The sequence below is a fragment of the Teleopsis dalmanni genome, chromosome X, assembly GCF_002237135.1.
Source record: "Teleopsis dalmanni isolate 2A chromosome X, ASM223713v2, whole genome shotgun sequence".
Classification (NCBI taxonomy): domain Eukaryota; kingdom Metazoa; phylum Arthropoda; class Insecta; order Diptera; family Diopsidae; genus Teleopsis; species Teleopsis dalmanni.
In genome coordinates this window covers 65,349,095-65,371,034 of record NC_051848.1, presented here as the reverse complement: position 1 = coordinate 65,371,034, position 21,940 = coordinate 65,349,095, and the positions used below count along the sequence as shown (strand labels likewise).

At 27.9% G+C, this 21,940-nt stretch overlaps 1 protein-coding gene across 1 annotated transcript in view; it reads left to right on the top strand.

The window, feature by feature from the left end:
* The first annotated feature begins 3,547 nt into the window (after window positions 1–3,547).
* The window catches only part of LOC119662716 (receptor-type guanylate cyclase gcy-13-like), a 100,392-nt gene continuing 81,999 nt past the window's right edge, over window positions 3,548–21,940 (top strand). Inside the window, exon 1 of the mRNA XM_038072413.1 lies at window positions 3,548–4,043. The gene's annotated coding sequence lies outside the window, so the exon portion shown is untranslated. The remainder of the gene's footprint in view (window positions 4,044–21,940) is intronic.

Here is a 21,940-nt window from a genome sequence, read left to right as displayed (position 1 = left end):
AAAAGTTATGTTGTACTCTGATATCTTTAATGGTAGATATTTGAGGCGTAAATACTCCGTTTTTATTTGTTCAAATATTACGAAATGTTAATAATACATAATATATTAATAATACATAATCTTTGATATTATTATCTTTGATATTAATATGAATAAGTTGTATATTTTGATTTTATTAATATAAATTGAATTAACAGTCAAAACTCTTTATAGCAAACCTCCCTATAACGAATTTAAAATTTTTTTTGCTTTTGAATTTTTTCATATACATAAACCTCTCTATCACGGTTGCCACTTATGGTACTTTAGTACCAAAATTGGTACTTTTTTTTCCGTTTGGTACTCTGGTACTCATGTTCAAAAAATGGTACATTTTCGGCGACCCAACTTTATTGTGGATATTTTCAATTAATTTTTTTTATAAATGTAACTTGTATTGTTTTATACTTTTTGTACATTTTATATAAATTGTATTTTCTTATAAAAAGACAATAGAAAAATTTTGGACCTTTTTTTACAGAAATGGTACCTTTTTAAACCAATTTTGGTACAGAAAAAAATTTTCAAGTGGCAACCGTGCTCTCTATAGCGAACCTCTCTTTAGTAAACTATAGCGAACCTCTCTATAGGGAACTTCTCTTTAGCGAACCTCTCTATAACGAACCTCTTTATAACGAACCTCTCTATAGTGATATTCTCTATAGCGAATTTCTCTCTATAGCGAACCTTTTTATAGCGAATTTCTCTCTATAACGATGTTTTTTTAGGTACACAAACAAATTTTGCATAAAGAAAAGCCTCTCTACAATGAGTTTCTTCAAATGCAAGTTTAACACTCCATTTAACTTATGAGAAACTGTGTCATACTCGATATGAGCTTGTGGATGTGTTACTCAGTTTATAATAGGCAAGGGCACATTTTTGGCATGGTAAGTGGGGAAGAACATCAACTGCATTTGCTGAAAGTAAAAGATTTAAATAAAAGAGTGATAATCAAACACATATATGTGTGCTCTCGCTTTGAATACGAGGGGTAGAGAATTTTTAGAGAGGTATAGAAATTTTTGAGTCCATTAACTTATTGGAAGAGTTCTTTGACAAGAAAAAAGTTAAAATATCTGAACAAAAACTAAAAATAACGAATTTTGTGAGTTAAATAAAATAATTAATTATGAAAATTTAAATAACAAACAGTAACAAATTAAATAATATTAATAAATAATAATGGTTCTAAATCGAACTGGTTAAATAAATATAATAAACACAAATTAAATATATTTTTGAAATAAATATGTGTATAATTCTTAGTAAAAAGGAAAAAAAAAGCCAAACCAAAAAAAATTGTTAAACCTCTCTATAACGAAGACCTCTCTATAATGAAGTTTTTTGCAGGGGCCAACGATTTCCTTATAGAGAGGTATATCAATTGCAATCTAAACACGTTTATTTCACTTACGCAAACAATTTATGCTCTAGGATGATATTTTGTGCTAGCATTCCACCTTGGTCATAGAAGTTATTGGAACATCACTTTAAATGACACATCTTTTATTTATATCAATTCAATCTAAAAACTTTCACTACACTCATGTAAGCATTAATGCTTTTAGGTCATATTAGCTACTTGAACACTACTTTACTGTTATAAATTTAATTTATATTAATTGCAATCTATATATTTTTATTCCACTCATATAAGCATTAATGCTCAAACTCAACAATTTCACTCCTCTCATGCAAGCAGTTAATGCTTTTAAATTATATTAGGTGCTTGAACACCACCTTCGGTCATATAAAGTACATGGACACCAATTAATGTGATGTGAATTTAATTTATATCAATTGCAACCTCAACACTTTCACTCCTCTCATGCAAACAGTTAGCGCTCTTAGATCATATTTGGTACTTGCCCACCACCTTCGGTCATATAAAATACATGAACACCACTTAATATGATGTAAATTTAATTTTTATCAATTGCAATCTACGCATTCTTACTTCACTTATGCAAGCAGTTAGCGCTCTCAGGTCATATTTGGTGCTTGAACACCACCTTCGGTCATATAAAGTATATGGACACCACTTAATGTGATGTAAATTGGATTTATGTATGTCAATTACAACCTCAACACTTTCACTCTTCTCATGCAAGCAGTTAATGCTTTTAGATTATATCATATTAGGAGCTTGAACACCTTCTGAGGTGATACATAGGTGATATAAGTTATATGAATACCACCTTATAGCACTTTATCTTCACTGCGTGCGTGAGTGAAGTCTCAATAAGTTTAGATTGCAATTGATATTAATTAAAAATGGTATGGCACGAGTAATTCATAGGCATTTGATATATTCAATATATGACTTAATCACTTCAGTTAATGCTGTTGTGAGTTTTATTTTTTATGCATATACCATACAGTGTAATATTAAATTTTTGCAATAATAAATATTAATGTGAATTGTACTGCTAATAGCGATTTATTCATTTGACAAGTGACAGTATTTGAATATGAAAATTTTTTGCAACATTGCAAATTGCATTTTTGAGAATTTATCAAAAGACCTGGTATTTCTTGACACATAAAAAAATTTCAAATAAAAACCGAAGACCAAAGACTAAGAATCAAAATATAGAAAATGGAAAAACACGGAGCCAACAGCAAGTCAAACAAAAACAAAAAGCAAAGAATCTGTTGTCAAATGAAGTGGAGCATTTGTTTAATACTCAATGTTGACATTGAAAACACAATAACAGTGCTCTCGCTTTCGTTTCACATGGAGTGTTGTTGTTGTGTTTCTGCTGTTGCCAGAAATATTGTTGCTTTTAAGCATTTTGTGTTATTGTCTCTTGTTCTTGTTCTTGTAATAACATGCCAAAATTATTAATTGGTCATGATTACACTGTTGCGTACATATGTACATATGTAGATGATGCATATACGTACATGCAAATATGAATGCACTTATATATATTTATACAATGCATGTTGTTGTTGTTATTATTATTATTTTACCAATGTCTTATTTATTTTTGTTTATTAGCTTACCGTGCGAATTCAACAATTAAAATACAACTTTTTACACAACGTTGCTGTTTCGCTGTTGCTGCTGTTGCTGCTGCTGCTGCTGCTATTGTGGCCGATGCCGTTTTGCCGGCTACGCTAGTGAGCGTAACGGTTATGATGAGTGAAGTGTGATAAACGCTTCAATTTATATTTTAGTCGCTCGCTAAACACTGTGCATGCATGTTGGTATCATCGCATAGCTATTTGACCGCGAAAAAAATCAAATGAAGTTTTCGTTGCAATAAAATTTTATAAAATATAAATAAACATATTATTTAAATATTTTATATGAAATAAATAATATTTGTATATGTGAAAACATAATTATTTATAAAAATTTAAATGTGTGTAAATGACACACACAATATGTTGTATGTGTGTGTACTAATTTTATACAGAATGCAATCAAATGTGAAAATTCATTCAGAAATTTTAAAATTTTTGATTTTTCTTAATTTGTGAGCCAATAAAAAATAAATATTATAAATATAAATTTTTAGTGTTAAAACGCGTAAACTGCTCTTGTACCGTAATCTGAACAATATAGCACAATCTTAGAAAAACAAAAAACAAAAAACAAAAAATAAATAACAACAAACAAAAAACAATAGACACACGTACAAGCGAACGTAAAAAAATCGAAAAACAAAGTCAAGTTCAATGCTCGAAATTTATTCTCAAAACAATTCGTGGTTAAGCGTAAAGTGCGTAAAGTGTGGTTCAGCTCGAGTGTTTAACAGAGCAGCGGTGCGCCACACTCCATAACATAAACAACTTAATAAGCAATCAAGTGAAGCGCTACTGTGCTGTCGATAACAGCGCCGCTGTATGCGGCCTTCACTGTTCCCACCGCCAATTAAGTTTAAGTTTTAATACAAAGCTTACAAGCTGCCGTGAGTCCATCCAAAAAATACACTCACACACAAACATTTTTGCGAAACCTTGCAGAACACTAGAAGGTGTTAGAGAAAAAAGTGAGTATAAAACAAATAAGTGCTTTACTAGGAGTGTGTGGGAGTGGGAGTGGGAGTGTGATGTGATGTCCTTTGTGCTTACTAGAATTAAAGATTTTTTAGTGTTCTTACTGATTTCATGTGTTTTACGCGTTGGGTTTAGTGAAGTGTTAAGTATAAGCACTAATAACGAAAGCAGGTGTTTTCCTTCTTTTTTTTTTTTTAAAAAAACGCTCAACAGTTTTCTAATGAGAATTTGAATAAATAAAAAAAAAACAAAGAACAGCTGTATGATAATTAAAACAAATTTTTAGCTTCCGCAGAACTTCCAGAAACCAAATTAACAACGCAAATACAATAGACGACAATCTAAAAAAAAATTTAGAAATTAAACTTTTATTTAAGAAAAAACTTATATGGACTCAAATCAACCTTTATGTGTTATCACATAATCAGTTTTCAATCAGTTCCTGATTGCAGCTTTGATGGTTTTTCAAAGTTCACATTAGTTTAAGCCTGGAATGAGAAAAAGTATTTGCAATTCCATGAATTCGAATAGTATCAATTTATTTCGTTCGTAATCTACAATCTTTAATCTAGATCCATTATTACTTTATTGTGAAATTTCGGAGTATTGTCTTAGGAAAACTGATGTAGGCACCTTCTACAGTCCTCTTTTGAGACTACTTTTTATTAGCAAGAAGATATAATAAAGTTCGATACAACTGTTTATTTGTTATAGCAAAGCCAGGACTATATGGTGGATGTATTAAGACTTACAAGTCACATTCTTTCAAATTTTAAGAGGATACCAAAGATATATGTGGACTTTGCATTACCATAATGAGACATAATTGTAGGAATAAAAAGTCGAACAGATTTTATATTAAACTTTTACAATGAAATATGAATCATAATCCAACATGTTATTTTTATTTATTTTTGCTGGGTCTTCACTTTTCTGAGACGAATTTTCTGTCAAAAAAAATTATTTTAGAGAATGATACATTGATACATACTATAATAATGCAATATCAGCAATATATAATGGGTGTACCAATATTTTAAGGTCAAAGTGAAACAATTTTTGGTGAGGTACTCAAGTATTTTGATGTATTCATCAAAGTATATCCTTTTGATTCGTTTCACTCTTTTTTTAATATCTTTCTAAAATTTTTTTTGGAGATAATAAGATTCTTGTGGCATAACTATGCTATGATTGCAGTTCTATAAATTACACCCTTTTCTTAACATCCTACTAAAATTTTTCTGGGATTATTTTAGATACAATTGATAAAATAATAGTGCAATGTCAGCACAATTATATAATAGGTGCAACTATACTTTCAAGTTAGTGGAGGTTTCCGAGGAGGTTATACTGAAGAGGTTTAATACCTAAGGTTTCCGAAGACTTAATATTGCCATAATGCAATATAATAGATTGAATCACAGCTTAAAATAAATTTATATTTTATAGTAGTGGCAATTTTAATATGTATAAAATTGTCACTACTATTTTATATATATAAAATGAAGAAATAAATTTAATATGAAATATGCTTCATTTATATAAAAAATGAAATAATGGTATAAAGTGCCAAATCGTACAATGGCACTTTAAATAAATTCTATGACAATATCTTGCTTTAACTACATTAATTAATGGCATTAGATATTTGTGAACCAATTGTACTAAAATATTTAGTAATTGCCTATAACTGATGATTTCCCTGTAATTGCAGCAAATACGTAGCATTCTCTTCCCTATTGTCAATTACAGTTTGAAATCGAAATCGATCGAGTTTCATCTTTTTTCCACCAAAATCGTTTCAAACCATGGTTGGTAGTGATATATCATTGTAATAAATGGCTTGATAGTGATATACAGTAATGATATGTAAAAGTGACATATAAAATGTTGATATATGATGGTGATATATAAAAATACATGGTCGACTGTTTGACAACTGCTTGGAAATCATTTAAAAATCGATTGGATGTTTTTCCTCATGTCAGTGTTTCTTACATGGACATTTAGTTAATCGTATTTTATTCTATTAGTTCATGAGGCACCCAAATATTAAGTTTCTTTTTGTGACTAACTTTTTGTAATGCTTTAAGAGAGATTTTTATTTTAAGTTTAGCTGTATCAATTGTAGCCCTTAATTGTCAGCAAAACCAAAGATACCGTTTTTTATTATATATAGTTAGGTTAGTTTGGTCATTCTCGTATTTAATTAACTTAGCATGATGGAGATTATATTATAGTTATTATCTCATTATGCTCATTATTATTATTATCTTATATGTATGAATTCTTAATTATTTATAATCTTCGATTATTCAGTTGATGTACTGACATTATATTTAATGTCATAATTAATTAAGTTAATTGATTCATAATTAAAATATCTTTAGATATGGTTTTGCATACCTTATGGAAAAACCTTTTATGTATTATTGAACTTCAATAAAATTACGTATTTTAATTAATACTTGCATATTAATCCATAAGTTTGTAATAATAATTTAAGATAAATACAATCAGTAAAGCATGCTAACTGATAAAATTTATCACAGATAAAAAGATGATGCAATTTATGTTTTAATGATAGACATGATAAACTATATGCTATAGTGTTGAAATGAGTAGGAAAAACCATTTGTGATTTAATTGTATTTTGTGTTACTAGTTTCAAGAGTTTAGATTGCACTCCCTACCTAACTTAGCTATTGAACAGCTTATCTCTATATATTTGATAAGTTACAATAGCTTAATAGACGGTTCTTTTATAATTTATGTAAATATTTTGATTAAAAATTCACTATCATTGTGTCCTTTATGTAATTCAATATTGGCTGTATCGAAATCTATCTATTAATTTATATTATTGACATTTTCTTTTCCAATGGAGAAGATTACAAGATTATATTATTAGTCTAGTGACTCCGACTCCTTAGATTCAATGTTTTTACTATTTTATATTTACTATTTTTTATATTTTTACTATTTTACTATTATTACTATACTATTTATTACTATAAATAAATTATTGCATTTATACAATTTTTTTGTAATATTTTTTGGAATTTCTTTCTCAGTTATCAAGTAGTAACGACTGGTCTTATGGAAGTCACACACATCTATGACTTGACTATATATCTAGAGTTCTAATCACTGTTTATCATTCAATAAAATTTTATTTTTGAATTCTGATAAATGATTTTATCATTTAAGTCTGTTATTTTGTTTCTAACTGTTCAGATTATTTATTATTGATTTCCTTAATTTCAGACAAAATTTATTGTAGTTATATATAATATGCAGTATATAACTTTACTGTACAATTTTCGATATAATAGTGTCCAAGTATTTTGTATTGATATCTGTCTTACCTTGTTGTGTTATGTCTTACCTTATAGCCAACTTTTTGATTGGTTTTATTTTTGGTAAAGTTTTCTCAACTGTCCAATTATCCAAATATGCTTTATTCCCATAGATCTGAAAACAATATTTTGGATACGATTTTTAAAAGGATGTTCTAATTTTTCGAAGTGACTATTTGTTGTTTAATGATATATCAAAGCAACCACCAGTTCTGACATTCATTGTTAATCCATCTTACCTTGAAATTTTCGGAGCTCAATTCTACTAATTTTACTATTCTATTCCAAGGTAAATATTTCCAAATCAATGAAATTAAGCAAAACATTTACAATACAATTAAACATAGATGGCACAGATTCAGAATGAGATTTATGCTACCTGACTAACTCGGATATGTTATTGCGGTTGAAAATGTTGAGAACTGCAGCTCTGATGTATGGGTACATTGAAATCTGCAGACGGCCATATTCGAAGATGGTAATGGTTTATGGGTTAGGCTAAGACCTTTATGTACTGCGAACAGCTTGTTCTATTGTGCACCCCTTTGTATTTAGACATTTTATATCTCAAGCATATTGGAAGATACCTGATAAGGTTTTAAAATCTGACAAATATATAAATGCATATAAAAAGGATTAAGTTAAAGACTGTCAAAATTTGATGTTGTGGTGAAATTTGTACGGTATGACTGGCATCCATCGTATAGTTCGTATAGTTTGTATGATATTGATGATACGTATTGTATAAATATTGATACATATATTTATATATTACTTCAAAATAGTTCAGTAAAATTGGATCTAGATTTGATATATCCTTTCAAATAAAAATGAAAAAACCAATTCTTGTCAATATTGTTCATCTTTTGTGGCGTTGAAAATGATAATAGATGTATTGGATAGAATTGGATGTATAACATCCAAATCTGCAATTCTCTCCGATTATCTTATTGGTTTATAGCTGCAATACTCGATCATTTAATTTGATCGTTTCGAATTATTGCAATATTTTTGTTGAGATGTCTGTAAAGCAATGATGCCTTGAAATTATATTTATTATATATTTATTTAAATAAATATATTTATTTATTGTATATTTAAATACATTTTCTTTTACCACTTTTTTCGTAGTTGAGTTGATGAGTTTTGTTTGATTAATTTTATGTGATGTTTAACTTTAGCACCATCAGCTAGAGTTGTCTTTTATATTGCCTTCTCAGGGATAGATAATATTTCATTGTTTCCTTACTGATTATTATTTACGCAGCCGATTTAGTGGAACATATAGTTAGTTTCCAGAGTTTTTATTAGTTCGATGTTAATTGCTTACTGCATGTATATGCCAAATAATTATCAAAAATATTATCGATTACGTTTGGTAAGTCTCAATCCTAATTAAAATCGTGTCCATTTCCTATATGTCTTATTGTTTGCGTTGATTATTGCAGCGATCATCAAGATATTATTTTAAAATTTTGTTGCAGAGGTAATAGTATTTTGTTGAATTTGTTTTTTAAACTGTCTTAGATAATTTCCATATTTTATTGTTGAATCAATTTATCATTTTTTCTCTTTATTTTTTTGATAGCTATCCAATCCGTTTTGTATTTAGTTTATATTTATAATATATATGTATGGACATATATAGAAAGGTAAATAACCTTACTTACTCCAACAATCTAACATACAAAATGTTAACGTAAACATATCTCATACTCTATATCTCAGTTTGTTGTTTGGATTTAACTAGATCCACCTTATTCTTCTCAATGATATTTTTTCATTTCGATTTTCGAAGTTATGTCCTGTACTGATGCTGACTTTTTGTCTTTTAAGGAATCCATAGATGTATATCTCTTACACAGTGGATTATTGGTTGAGTAAATAATTTTGATTACTTTAAAATAATGTTACTGCGTGCTTTTTTCAGTGTAACTGTCATATCAAGTTTATCACTCTTTAGTAACTAAAACATACGTAATTCAATCGTTGAAATACATTGCTTTGTAGAACTCATTAATATACTTCAAAGTTTGGTTTAATCATATTACAGCTGCCACTTTTGGACAGCTCTTAAAATGCTAATAATCGATGACTTCAGCTCCACGCCATTACAGTGCGTTGGTGTGTTGTTGCTAAAACTGGTGTACATTGATACTTCATTCCAAATCGTCCAAAAAGCTATGAATCAACACTGAATGCATTTTTAAATTATTTATTTTGGAAGCAATATTAAGGTGTGGCAGGCACTTTCAGATTTTTATATTCAATATGAAGAAAGATTATCTGAAAAGGAATCTTATGTTTTGATTAGATATTATTTTTTGCAATTTTTTGGCCATTTTATATTAATTATATAAAATAATCCTTTTGTTATTGGAGGATTAACGGTGAAAATAATTTTTTGTTAATGTACGTATGTATAATATAAATTATTATATTGAAGTTATTTTTACACAGAATTTATTTTAATCTAAACGCCTAACTATTAATTCTACTGAAGAGAACTGCTGGATTGTGTCCCCCAATTGATGGAACTATTGTAAATAAAATCACATTTCAATAGATTTTATCCAATGTTAATATTTTTAATGTAATCCATTACACAGTCGTCATACTCTGCTAAACTTTTGTGACAAACTTAAATGGTTTGTGCCATAAATTATTTTTCTACCTGAAACTTAGCTTTTTGTATTATGTTTCCTGTATATAAAACATAATATGCTAGGGGTTTTCTCTCTGTCTTGCAAATTCATTGCAAGGTGCGCGAAATGCACAGATTGCGCCAGAGTGCATTGGACAATAGCTAGCAATTTTGGTATACCTAAACCTGAACCTTGAAAAAAAAAAAGCTGTTTTAACATCTGTTGCCTCTTATGTGGATATAATATACTGTAAAAGCAGCTGTTTCACTTTGATGGTGCAATTCTGCAACAGAGTTGTTCTCGCACTCTTGCAATTTTAGTATAGCATTCTTGCATTTCGTGCACTTTGCAATGACTGTGAATATCTCTATTAAATATTATGCTTCCCCTCATTTTCATTACCATGTTAGTCATATAACTCAGTACTTTTTCTTTCAACTTTGAGTTTTCATTTCCAAATATGTATTTTGCAAAAAAAGTGTTTTGCTCTTGTTTCCAAAGTAGATGAAATTCGAGAATAGAGTACCCTTGCTTGCGTTTTTGGGCAATGATAAAGAAATGATAAAGAGTTTCTGTAAACCAGATAGCTTGAAGAATTGTAACTAGCATAGTAGTGTAGATCCGGTACTTGCTTATAAGCTTGCTATTCTTGTTACACCTGTTGCGATTTGACTATAAAAACTGAATATAAGTGTTTTTCTTAACGGTCTTAGTGGGAAAGTAAATAAGTACTTCTGTGAAGACGTTGATAGAGGTTCCAAGGTGCTTAATTTTCTGCTTTATAAATTGTTAGAGAAAATAATAAACTTAACAGAATATTTTAATAATTTGAAGTATGTATATTAAAATTACCATAGTTTAACAGAATTTAATTTGTACACATAACAATTAAGAATTGGAAGCGTTGAAGATTATATATAAGACAGAATCCCGAAATTATTTGACTCTGTGAACACTTAAAATCGTAAAACAACGAGCAATTTATATATTTGTAGATAAATATGGTGGACCTCACAATATAGGTAAGTTTATAAATTAATCTAGATGACTTAATATCATATATGAATTGAAAACTTATAATAGAGCAGCACTCAAGTAATAAAAGTCATTATTGAATAGAAGTGTATAAAACACTAATTCATATTTTATTAAACATCACAAGAACTAAATACTCAAGAACTAGTACTCAAGTTCAACGAATGAAATAAAGTTTAATTGTGACAGTACCATATAGTACTTTGCTTAAATAAATTAGAAATATATGAGAAATTTTTCCAATTTCTTGGTCTAACTTTTATTATTCGTGATGATTACAATACAAAACACCATATGTAGGAGTCAATATTTAATACACCGATAGGGACGGGAGCTATATCATGAAAATGTAAAATAGTTATCTTAACTAATAGTCAAGCAGTAATCAAGTCAATCAATTCTTATTAAATGATATCAAGGCTGGTAATCATCATAATTATCAGTTCCTGTATCTGCCACTGGAGCATATATATATATATCTATTACCTCGAAGACTGGTAATAGAGTCTCGCTGAACATTCTTTATCAAAATAATCAGAAGTTGCAGATAAACTTGCTAGAAAAAGTGTAGCTTCACATCTTGTAGACGAGTAACCTTTTTGTGTATTCGGGGCGGTAATTTTTTTTTATTCACTCAGAATGATAAAGTAAATGAAAGAAAGCGATGCTGGGATCATCTATACGGATCAAAATCGCTTATAGGGATTTTCATTCTAAAACGATTAAAAGATTGTATGCAACTATGGTAGAGTATAGATAACAAGTATAATACGTTAATATGCTGAATGCTGTGCCCTTATATACAATTATAGAGTTAATTAACATAAGTGAAGGATATTACTAAAAATTTGTATGCTAGATACCAAGTTGCAGAATATTAATTAATATTAATATATTAATATTAATTATTATAGTAGTGCTCTGATAGTGCTTAATTATAATTAAGTTTCAGATGAAGTTTTATTTATTGATAATTTAAATAAAAATTTATTAATATTCCTTTAAATATGAATATCTTCTTAATTACCAAGTGTCCACACTAAAGGCTTAATGCATGAGTTTAACTAAACTATTTAATGGTATTATTGAGAAGTATGGTAATTATTGTGTAAACGCACTTGAAATTAAAGCCAATTGACTTGGGCCTACAATATATTACTAATAATTAATAATCAATTTTAATTGATTAATTAAATTAGCACGAAATCACCATAATATCACGAACAACAAAAAGTGAAGTGAAATATGGACACACAAACCATTAATGCCAATTAATGCCTTCAATTTGATAATAATGATGATAATTTGTAAATAAAGAAACGTCAGTTTTTACGAGTGCTTGCCGTTTTTGGTAGTAACGGGGGTGCGAGGGCTATACACCTTTCTTTGGGTAAGCACGACGACGTATGTAAACACTGTTGGATGAATACATTTGTTATTCTTCTTTTGTTTGCTGGCAATATTTTTTGCTTTTGTGCTGACTGTTATTGTTGTTGCAATTGAATGTTGAATGTTGAATGCTGAATGCCGTTGTTTTCTTTGACGCTTATCACTTGCAGAATGAAAATTAGTGAGAGTGTTGTTATCTCCGACCTTGGGTAGGTTTAATACCTCAATACGATGTTTGATTTGACGTACATACATACGTTTGCGAATGTATACATACAACCAAACGAATTTGTTTGCTTGCTATAACAGTTTTGTTATTAGACGCTAAAAGCAAATATTGTGCTAATGGGTTAATATATTTCGGCCTACATTCGCGTATACATGATCGCTCCTATATATTTGGAGCGTTCTTAAAAAACAACACTTCGAATTATTTTGTTAATTTTTGTTTTTAATTAAGTAAATAAATAAATGCATTAAAAATTTGTTATTATACAGAAAGTTGATATATTGTTGATTAATATTTGATCGTTATAGGTTAAGCATTCCACCTGCTAAAGAAATTTTAAATAATTTTTCAATTTAAATTGCAAATAGAATTATCTATTAAATTATTGTTTATTAAAAATGTACTTGTAATAAAAAAAAAAATTTTTTTTTTTCAAAATTATGATGGCTTAAGCTCACTTAATTATTATTATTATTGACATATTCTAGCATTATATCAAATTAAATTAAATTAATAATTTAGTCTATTAATCGTATGATTTCCACAAATCTCGGTTTTTAGCTGTATGTATTAACTCATTAAATGTTTTATTCGTTTTCTTATTAACGCTTCTACGCCATGTGATCTTGGGCCGTTCTTTGTTTCTTGCACCTTGAGGGTTCGATTGTTGGGCTACGTGTAATGTTTTGTTTGTGTCCTTCCAAAGGGTATGCCCAATTCACTTGTATTTTCTGCTCACTATTTCATTCTAAATAGGGATTTGTTTACATATTTGCCACAACCGAATCTTAGTTATCGTACGGGGCCATCAAATACCGACTATACGTCGTAAACATCTATTTACAAATGTCATCTCTTACGAATCGTCTCTTGTTTTAAATGTCATGTTTCGTTGCCGTAGATTAGCACTAACTTGACGCAGGAATTAAATATTTGAATTCACTAAATTAGTTCACTAAATTAATTCACTTAATTAGTTCACTAAATTAGTTTACTAAATTCATCTAAGTTCGTCTTTCGATCTCTTACATTTTTTTTTGTATTTTATTAAAATACCTATTTTGTCAAAATAAAATTTTTTTGAAATAAAAAATATATCTCTGACATGATAACACATATCTCATATAATTAATTAAATTTTACTTACGACGAACTATACATCTTTAAATTAAGATTTTAATATATAATCTGAAATTCTATTTACTATTAATAAATGTAAGATAGAATGTTTCTGATCCTAGTTCAATCGGCTTAGATGACAAAAATAGTATATGTTGAATATATCAACATCTATTGTTATAGACCTAACATAACTGAAGTTAAATATAAACGTGGTCTAATACTCCTCCACATAGATGCAGTATCCTCTTGGACACAAGTGCTGCACTGCAATATAATTTTGAATAGGCTCTTGCCTATTATGCGTTACTTGTTACGCATAAATAAATGAATTGTTAATGTGTACCCTAATTACAGCTTTATTCTCTATGATGTCACCTATCTGCTTTTCTGCCCTAATACACACAGAATCTTGAGTCAAATTGATTTTTACACTCGCGCCATTATAGTGGCTAAATTTTTTTGGCTTGATCTTGGCTGACTTCTATTTAAATCCCACCCATCTCCTAATTCATTCTTATTCGTAAATAATTAAATAATTCTCTTTCCTCTGACATTACCATTAATTATCCACATTTTAATCCTTTATATCTAAAAAGTAGTTTCAAGTATGGTAAAATAAAATGCAATTATAGTAAAGTAAGAGGGCATGATGTATACTTAACTGTTAAGCATCGAAACTATATAATATCAAACTACATGTGGTCCATTAGTTATGTTAGGTAATATTAGTAAAAACTGTATGGAGAAAGAAAGGATATAAACTGTATAGTATTGAAACTATATAATATCGACAGTATATAATATTAAAGTACATGTCATTCAGTAGTTCCGTTAGGTAATAAGAATAAAAAATATATTAGGAAAAAAAAGATGTATCGATACTGTATAATATCGACAGCACATTATAACTATTAAAGCATATGTGACCCATTAGCTAAAAGAAGAGAAAAATGTATAAGGTAAGGAAAGAATTGAGTCTGTTTCCAATTACAGTGCTGTGTCTACAAGGTAAAGACATATGTAAAAAGGGCGTTAATCTGAAAAACTAGTGCATCAGTCTAAATACTTTTAATCCTTTCATAATCGATATTAAAATTAAATGTCTTATTGGTTAAGTTATGCTTATACTCATCTGTGTAATGAAAAACTAATGTAGCTAATCGGAGGAACAACTACCTACAAAAAAAACTACCTTATATGCAAAAGCGTTATATTTTTTCATTTTTAAATATGGTATATTAGGCACGCCGTGTGAGTTACATTTCGTTTCCAAAAATAAAAGTTATGCCTACGTTTTATATTTTTAAGGCAAGAATAATAGTTATTTTTGCGTTTTAAAATAAAAAGCAGAGTGTAAGAGTTATTGGTGCGTAAAAAAATAAAATGCATATGGTAATAATTATTTTTAAAAATATAATATAAAGCAAATTTATTTATTATTTTTTGAGTTTCATTTTAAAAGCAAATGATAAGAGTTTTAAGTTGATTTTTCTTTAATGATAACTGGGACATTAAGAGACCGCCCTGTCAAAAATAGACGAGGCAGGACAGACAGACAGCAGTTGATAGATTGACCTACCTCGTCGGGAAAATCAAACGTTATATATATATATTCATACATAGAAGACATATTAGTAATAAAAAATAATTAAAATAATAGTAAATCAAATAACGTTAATCTTTTTTCAGATGTCCCAATTGGTATTAACATAATTATGTTAAACATGCAATAGTAAGTCTTGTACAATCTATGAAACGTAACAAAGTCGTCATCTAGGGTGAGTTTCGGTTGTCTATGGGAAAGTTTGTTACACCGTTAAATATGATAAGCTTATATAGATATTTTAGTCTGTCGGAGTATATAGCTAAAACGTTTATATAAAATTCAAAGTGACATGATTGAAGAAAGACTCATCTCTCTATATGTGAGTCGGGTTGCATTCTGTTCTAAAGGATTTTTCAAGCAGCAATCAATAACATTCATCATATCATTTAAGTAAATGATGCGTTTTAGAATTGCAGACAATATCAGTCCTGTAGCTTAATATAATAGGTCATTGACAACTAGAAAAAAGAGTAAACCGTGGTTAAAGAACTAATATGAACAAAATTAAGTATATGATTATAGATAGAAAAACTATTTATAGTAATGCTAATTAAAAGCATTTTAAGTATTTTGGATCAGTATCAAAAAACTGGGACGGTTTCAAATCGTTAAAATGTTAAATAAAAGTTGTGCGTAATGCTCAAATTTCAAACTATGTTTCGTTCGGTCCGTATAAGATTTCTCCATCGTCGATCCGTGAACTGTCCCTGTCCTGTAAAATTATAAAATTGTTATTTTTGTATATTCATTATATTGTGTATTAGAATATAATCTATTCCAAATTTCTAAATTACTTGATATGTATATATATATTTATATACATAATCATATATTGTATGTTTATTTTGATTTATAATTAAATGAGAAAATAAAGAAAATGTCCTGCGGCAAGAGGAAATTATTTCGATACTTCTGTTGCAGGTAAAAAAAGTTCTTTAACGTACCATCGTGCGAGTACTATTTTTCCACTGTACCGAACCGTAGATTTTGACATTATTTTTCGTTTTAATTTAATTTTTTGCTTTCACTATGTATTTTGTGTTATTTTTGCTTTCCATAAATTTTAATAAAATTTAGTTTTTAGTAAATAAAAAAGTTGTTTTATTGGCTTTATAAAAAATTTCGAAATAGTTTTTGTGCGACTTGTTATTTCGTTTATATATTTGGACAACAAAATAATGACCAAAAAATAAATTTTTTTTTTGCATATATTTTAATAATTTTTTATATGTATTTTTTTTAGAACGCTTGTTTATTAAAATTCGCAATACTTGAATTTTAGATACAAATATTTTAATATCATATTGGAAATTGTTGATATAGTATATTTATGTTAGAGCACACAATAAAGTATTTGTGAATAAATGTACTATATGGTATGCTAAGGAAAAGTATTATAAGACTATAAAAATACATTTAATATATTTATGAAGTATACTATATAATATACTTTACTCTCAACTTAAGTCAAAATACTAATATAAGTCATACCTAAGTCATCAGTTTTGTTGGCTTAACTTATACTTAAGTCTGTTACTACTGTGACATCGACACTTAAGGTGTAGAATTGTAACAAACAACATAGGTGGTTTTTCAAAGAAATATATGTATAAGCCCATTAGAATTAGTTGCAAACGATGTCCGCAGTTATTAACATTTATATGGAAGTTAAAACTGCAGTTGACTCTAAATTTAAAAATTACACTTGGACAAAGTATATATGGTGGCCGACAACTTATTCATTATCTTACAACTTACAACGACAACTCATCTTGTATTCGAAAACCCCTAATACAATTAATAGAATTTAGTCAAACAAATCTTTTGGTAAAAGGTTTTCGGATATGAAATCAAATAAAGTATTTATAATGAAAAATATGAGTTTTTAATTTAAAATATTACTAATGACTTATAATGTTGATATCACATCTCGAAAAATGAAGTTAGTTGGAACAGACAATCAGCCAAACAAATAAATAATGCTTCCCGAAAATTTAACAACAATACTTTTCTATATACTATATCCTTCTTAACTCTGTTTGAATATACTCGGATATTATGAATTCTGTAAATTTAACCCACGTGGCAGACGACTGTAGGTGACTATATATTCAACCAAAAACAAAAAAATAATTAAAGTTAGCTTTAGCATTCTTTATAAAATATTTTGTTACAAAACAATAATAAATTAATTGCTTGCATTATTTACTTATAATATTTTAAAATTTTTTAGTTTTATAGTTTTTTTTGAACACAAAATACGATCCAATTATATACTCTATGTCTATTTACAAAAATAAGTTCTTATTTGGCAATTACATGATAGTGCCACGAGATCGAGTCATTCAATTTCAGTTATGGTTCACACTAATGGTCTATATTAATTTAAAGTCCTTGTGACAGGGCAGATTAACTGACAGGCAGACAGACGAACATATTTCAATCGATTTAATTTGTCATATTCGTATGATTATATGTCGTATGATTATTAGAAGTCTACTTATTAACATTTTGAGATACTTAAAATGTATCCTTTTTATACTGTGTGTAGCACATGGGTTAATATGAAAAAAAATTTCGTTAATTCTAACAATAAGTGCTTTATTTGTCAACAAAAGTTAACAAATTGTCACTTTTTGTACCTCATTGATCATTGATCATTTAATCCTTTGATGTTTGTTTTATACTAACATTATAACATTATATTACATCCAATTTTTATTTGGAGTCTTCTGTGACTATTATCCAGTATCCAGTATTTTTGTTGTCATAAGGACTTTTTGGCATAGAAAACTGAATTGTATGAAGAATATAGTATTTCACGATTACTGATTTTCTTAACTCCCTCTGAAGCAAAGGGTCTCCGATCCTCAGTATCTTATTCTTATTCAAAAATAATATTATTTGATAATGTGAAAAAATAGTGAAAATTGTATAAAATTAATATATTAATTAAAATTTTGTATATTCTAAGCGAAGGAAAGAATATAGAATTCTTCTTTTAAACATCCTTTATTGGATATGAATAAAATAATATATTTATAATATATAATATATAAAATAATATATAATAATATATTTCGAAAATAAAAATTTGTAATTATAATTTTTGCCTTTAAAATATCTTTTAAATTATTTATATTAAATTAATTTTCAACATCCGTTTTGACGCTAGAAATTAAATTCTTTATATAAATTATTGTTTTCAATAGAGAAGTTTTTTGTGCAGAGATAAATTACAACAATAAAATTTCATTAATTAATTAATTAATTAATTAAATTTATTTATAATAATTATTTGTTTGATTTTTTTAAGCTTTTTCAATACGAAACGTTGGAGACCATTTACATACTTTATCAGTATGACGAAACAAATCAATTAAGTAATGTCCGTCTGTCTCTTCCTCTGCTTATCTACCTTTGTGACTGTCTGTTTGATTACCTGTCCATCAATATGTCGGAAAGTCGATAATATATCCATTTATTAAAAAAAATCAATGTTATTAAGTTTTGCGTAGTGACTTTTTGAGAATCCAAGGAAATCAAGTTTGAATTTGATTTAAATTGCTTGAAGACAGCTAGCAGTGTACTATGTCCGTAAGAAGTTAAAAATCTAAACATGATTAAAACAATGATGATTTACCATATCTCTTAAAATTGAGTCAATATTCATAATAATAAACTCTATCAAATAAATTTCACATAGCACTTCTTCAGAAATTAATTTAGGTTTTAGAAATTAATGTAATGAACTGAGTTACTTAAATATTACTATATAATATTTCACAGCATTAAAATATAATATAAAATATGTAATATATAATACATAATGTACACTCTAGCCCCATAGAGTGCACAAATTTATTTTATTAATTATTTTTATCCCTATAAAGATAATAGAGAGATATTATTTGACAATGTTATTTAACAAAAGAATTTTGTTTTGGTAATTTATATATCTTGAAGTTTGTGATTTTTTTCATTAATATTCAGCATAATAAAATTTAATATTAAAAATCATGGATTAAAAAACGATAAAAAGAAGTTTAACACCATTACTGGCAAAATATTGTGCGACAATTCATTCAGAACTAGTTTATAATTCTCATTTACTTTATTAAAAATACCTTTGTATTGCAGAAAAATTACTTAAATAAAATTCTCATTGTGTTTAACTAAACTATTCTATAAGTTGCTAATACAGTTCGAATATGAAATGATCGTAGTTTTAATATAGAACAGTTAGATTGAAGATATTTGATATACAGAAACCGGTAAGTTACGCTGATTATAATAATAATGCGTAACTGAATATAAGATAATTTTGATTTACCAAAAAAAACACTAGTATGCAAATAATGAAATAAAGGTTTAAAAATGAGAATGTACCGAAGAAGAAGATTGAATCAATTTAATCATTCAATTATTAATTAATTATCAAATTGATTAATAATTTTTTTAAATATTTTTGTAGAATAGTTTATATAGAGGTTATTTATAAATACCTTAGGGTTTGTGTTTTTCTCCGTTGATGTTTACCATCATTAAACCAAAGTTTAAGAAGAGTTTGAAAATAAGAATGTACCTAGAAAATGGTACAAAATCGCTAGTTGAATGCATGGTTCAAGTAACCACTTCAAACAATCATTCAAATCAGGGGTGTCAAATATATATAGTGTTTATTTGATTGCACAACTTTATTTTAACATTACATTAAAAATAATTTATTTTTCGTCTGGGCACTACTAAAACTAATAATATTGACATTAATAGAATTGTAGAAGATGAATTAATAATGCTAATTTAATCACTATCGGGTTATTTTTATTTTTCTCCGGGGTTAATTATGAACGTATGTATGTTACTCGTATTTATTTCTGCGGGCCTTCAACCAACAGATTCAAACGATCAAATAGAGCAATATGGGACCCATATAAAATTTCATCATTCAAAATGATTTAAATACTCTAGAGTGTTTATAAGGAATAAAGCTGTGTTGTATTTAGTGTTAGTTTCTAATAATTTTTGTTGGTACTGAGTGTGGTTAACGTAATCTAGAAAATTTATATCTATAAGATACTCTTTAAAAAGAAATTTAAACAATGAATGGAAGTCTTAAAGGAAGTGACGTTTTCTATCAAATGCTGACAACTTCATTAAAATATTTTGTAGAAATTAATTAATAATTTTATTAAATATTTTTGATATACAGTGGTTTCGAGTTATCTCAGTCTGTGTTAACAGTAGAGTATTGTATTTGGACGGTGATTCATCCACGAATCAACGAAATTTATAGGAATAAACATTGGAAAGAATGTGTGGCTAAATTTTCTATGAAATTCTCAAAACATCATAAAATAGTTTTTTGGCTACTTAAAAGGCAATAAACAATTTATTTTATATAATTTTGGAGTGTCGACTTTTTTTAATATGAATTAAAATTTTACTACTTTTAAATTGCGAACAGAATACGAAATTAGCTGCCCTAAAAAGTAAACAAACGTTGGTTGATTGTGTTTTATTGTGCAAATACCTTTTAAAATTATATCTTTTGTGTATGAAAAAGCGTAGTACGCTCGCAGATGAGCATATAGCTGAGCAGCTCGCCTTTCAGCTATTCGAAATTTTGTTAATTTACTCCTATTGCAAAAACGAATATTAAAATAGAGACAATCGTTTCAATTTAATATGTAATAGTCCATTGGTCAAGTCGTTTTTGAGCTAATTTGCCTCAAGCGACTTACGGTATTTCCAAACATTTGATACCGATAGTTAGTAAGAGTTACAGAGTTCACTTTAAGTTATAAGCGGAGTATAAAATATTGTGAAATATTTTGTATTATCTTCTCTCAAGTGAATCTATTTAAATATTAATGTACCATTTCCATTAAATAAATAGGCTCCTTAAATTGTAGAATGTTGCCCATTTTGAGATCCTGGCTTGCCAGCACTATTTCAGTAAAATATCTTAAACCAGCTGTTATCTAAAATATTAGGTCTGTTTCACAAGCTACTCGAAGTAAAACTCAAGTAAAACACAAGTAAAGTACAAATTGAGAGCATAACACAAATAATGTGTCAAATTTCGCTCTTTACACAGATTTTCATGGAACAGCTTTGTGTAAAATCTGGTGAAAACTCCAGTGTCGCGCAAATAAACAATACAAAAATTTAAATTCAAATCAAAACAGCTGATCCACACATCAGCACAAATTGTACTTGAAATAAAATGTTCGAGTAAAGTCTGTGTAACATTTTAAAGTTTCGACACGGATGTTACGCTCTCTCAGATACTCTCAGTTACTCGAAAATTTGCTGGTGGAACCACGGTTACCACTTGAAAATTTTTTTCTGTAACAAAATTGGTTTAAAAAGGTACCATTTCTGTAAAAAAAGGTCCAAAATTTTTTTGGACTATTTTGTTTTTTCGTTCTGTGTTTTTCATAGTGTTATAAATGAACAAAATATAAAATAGTGCAAAATTGCATTTATAAAAAAAATAAAT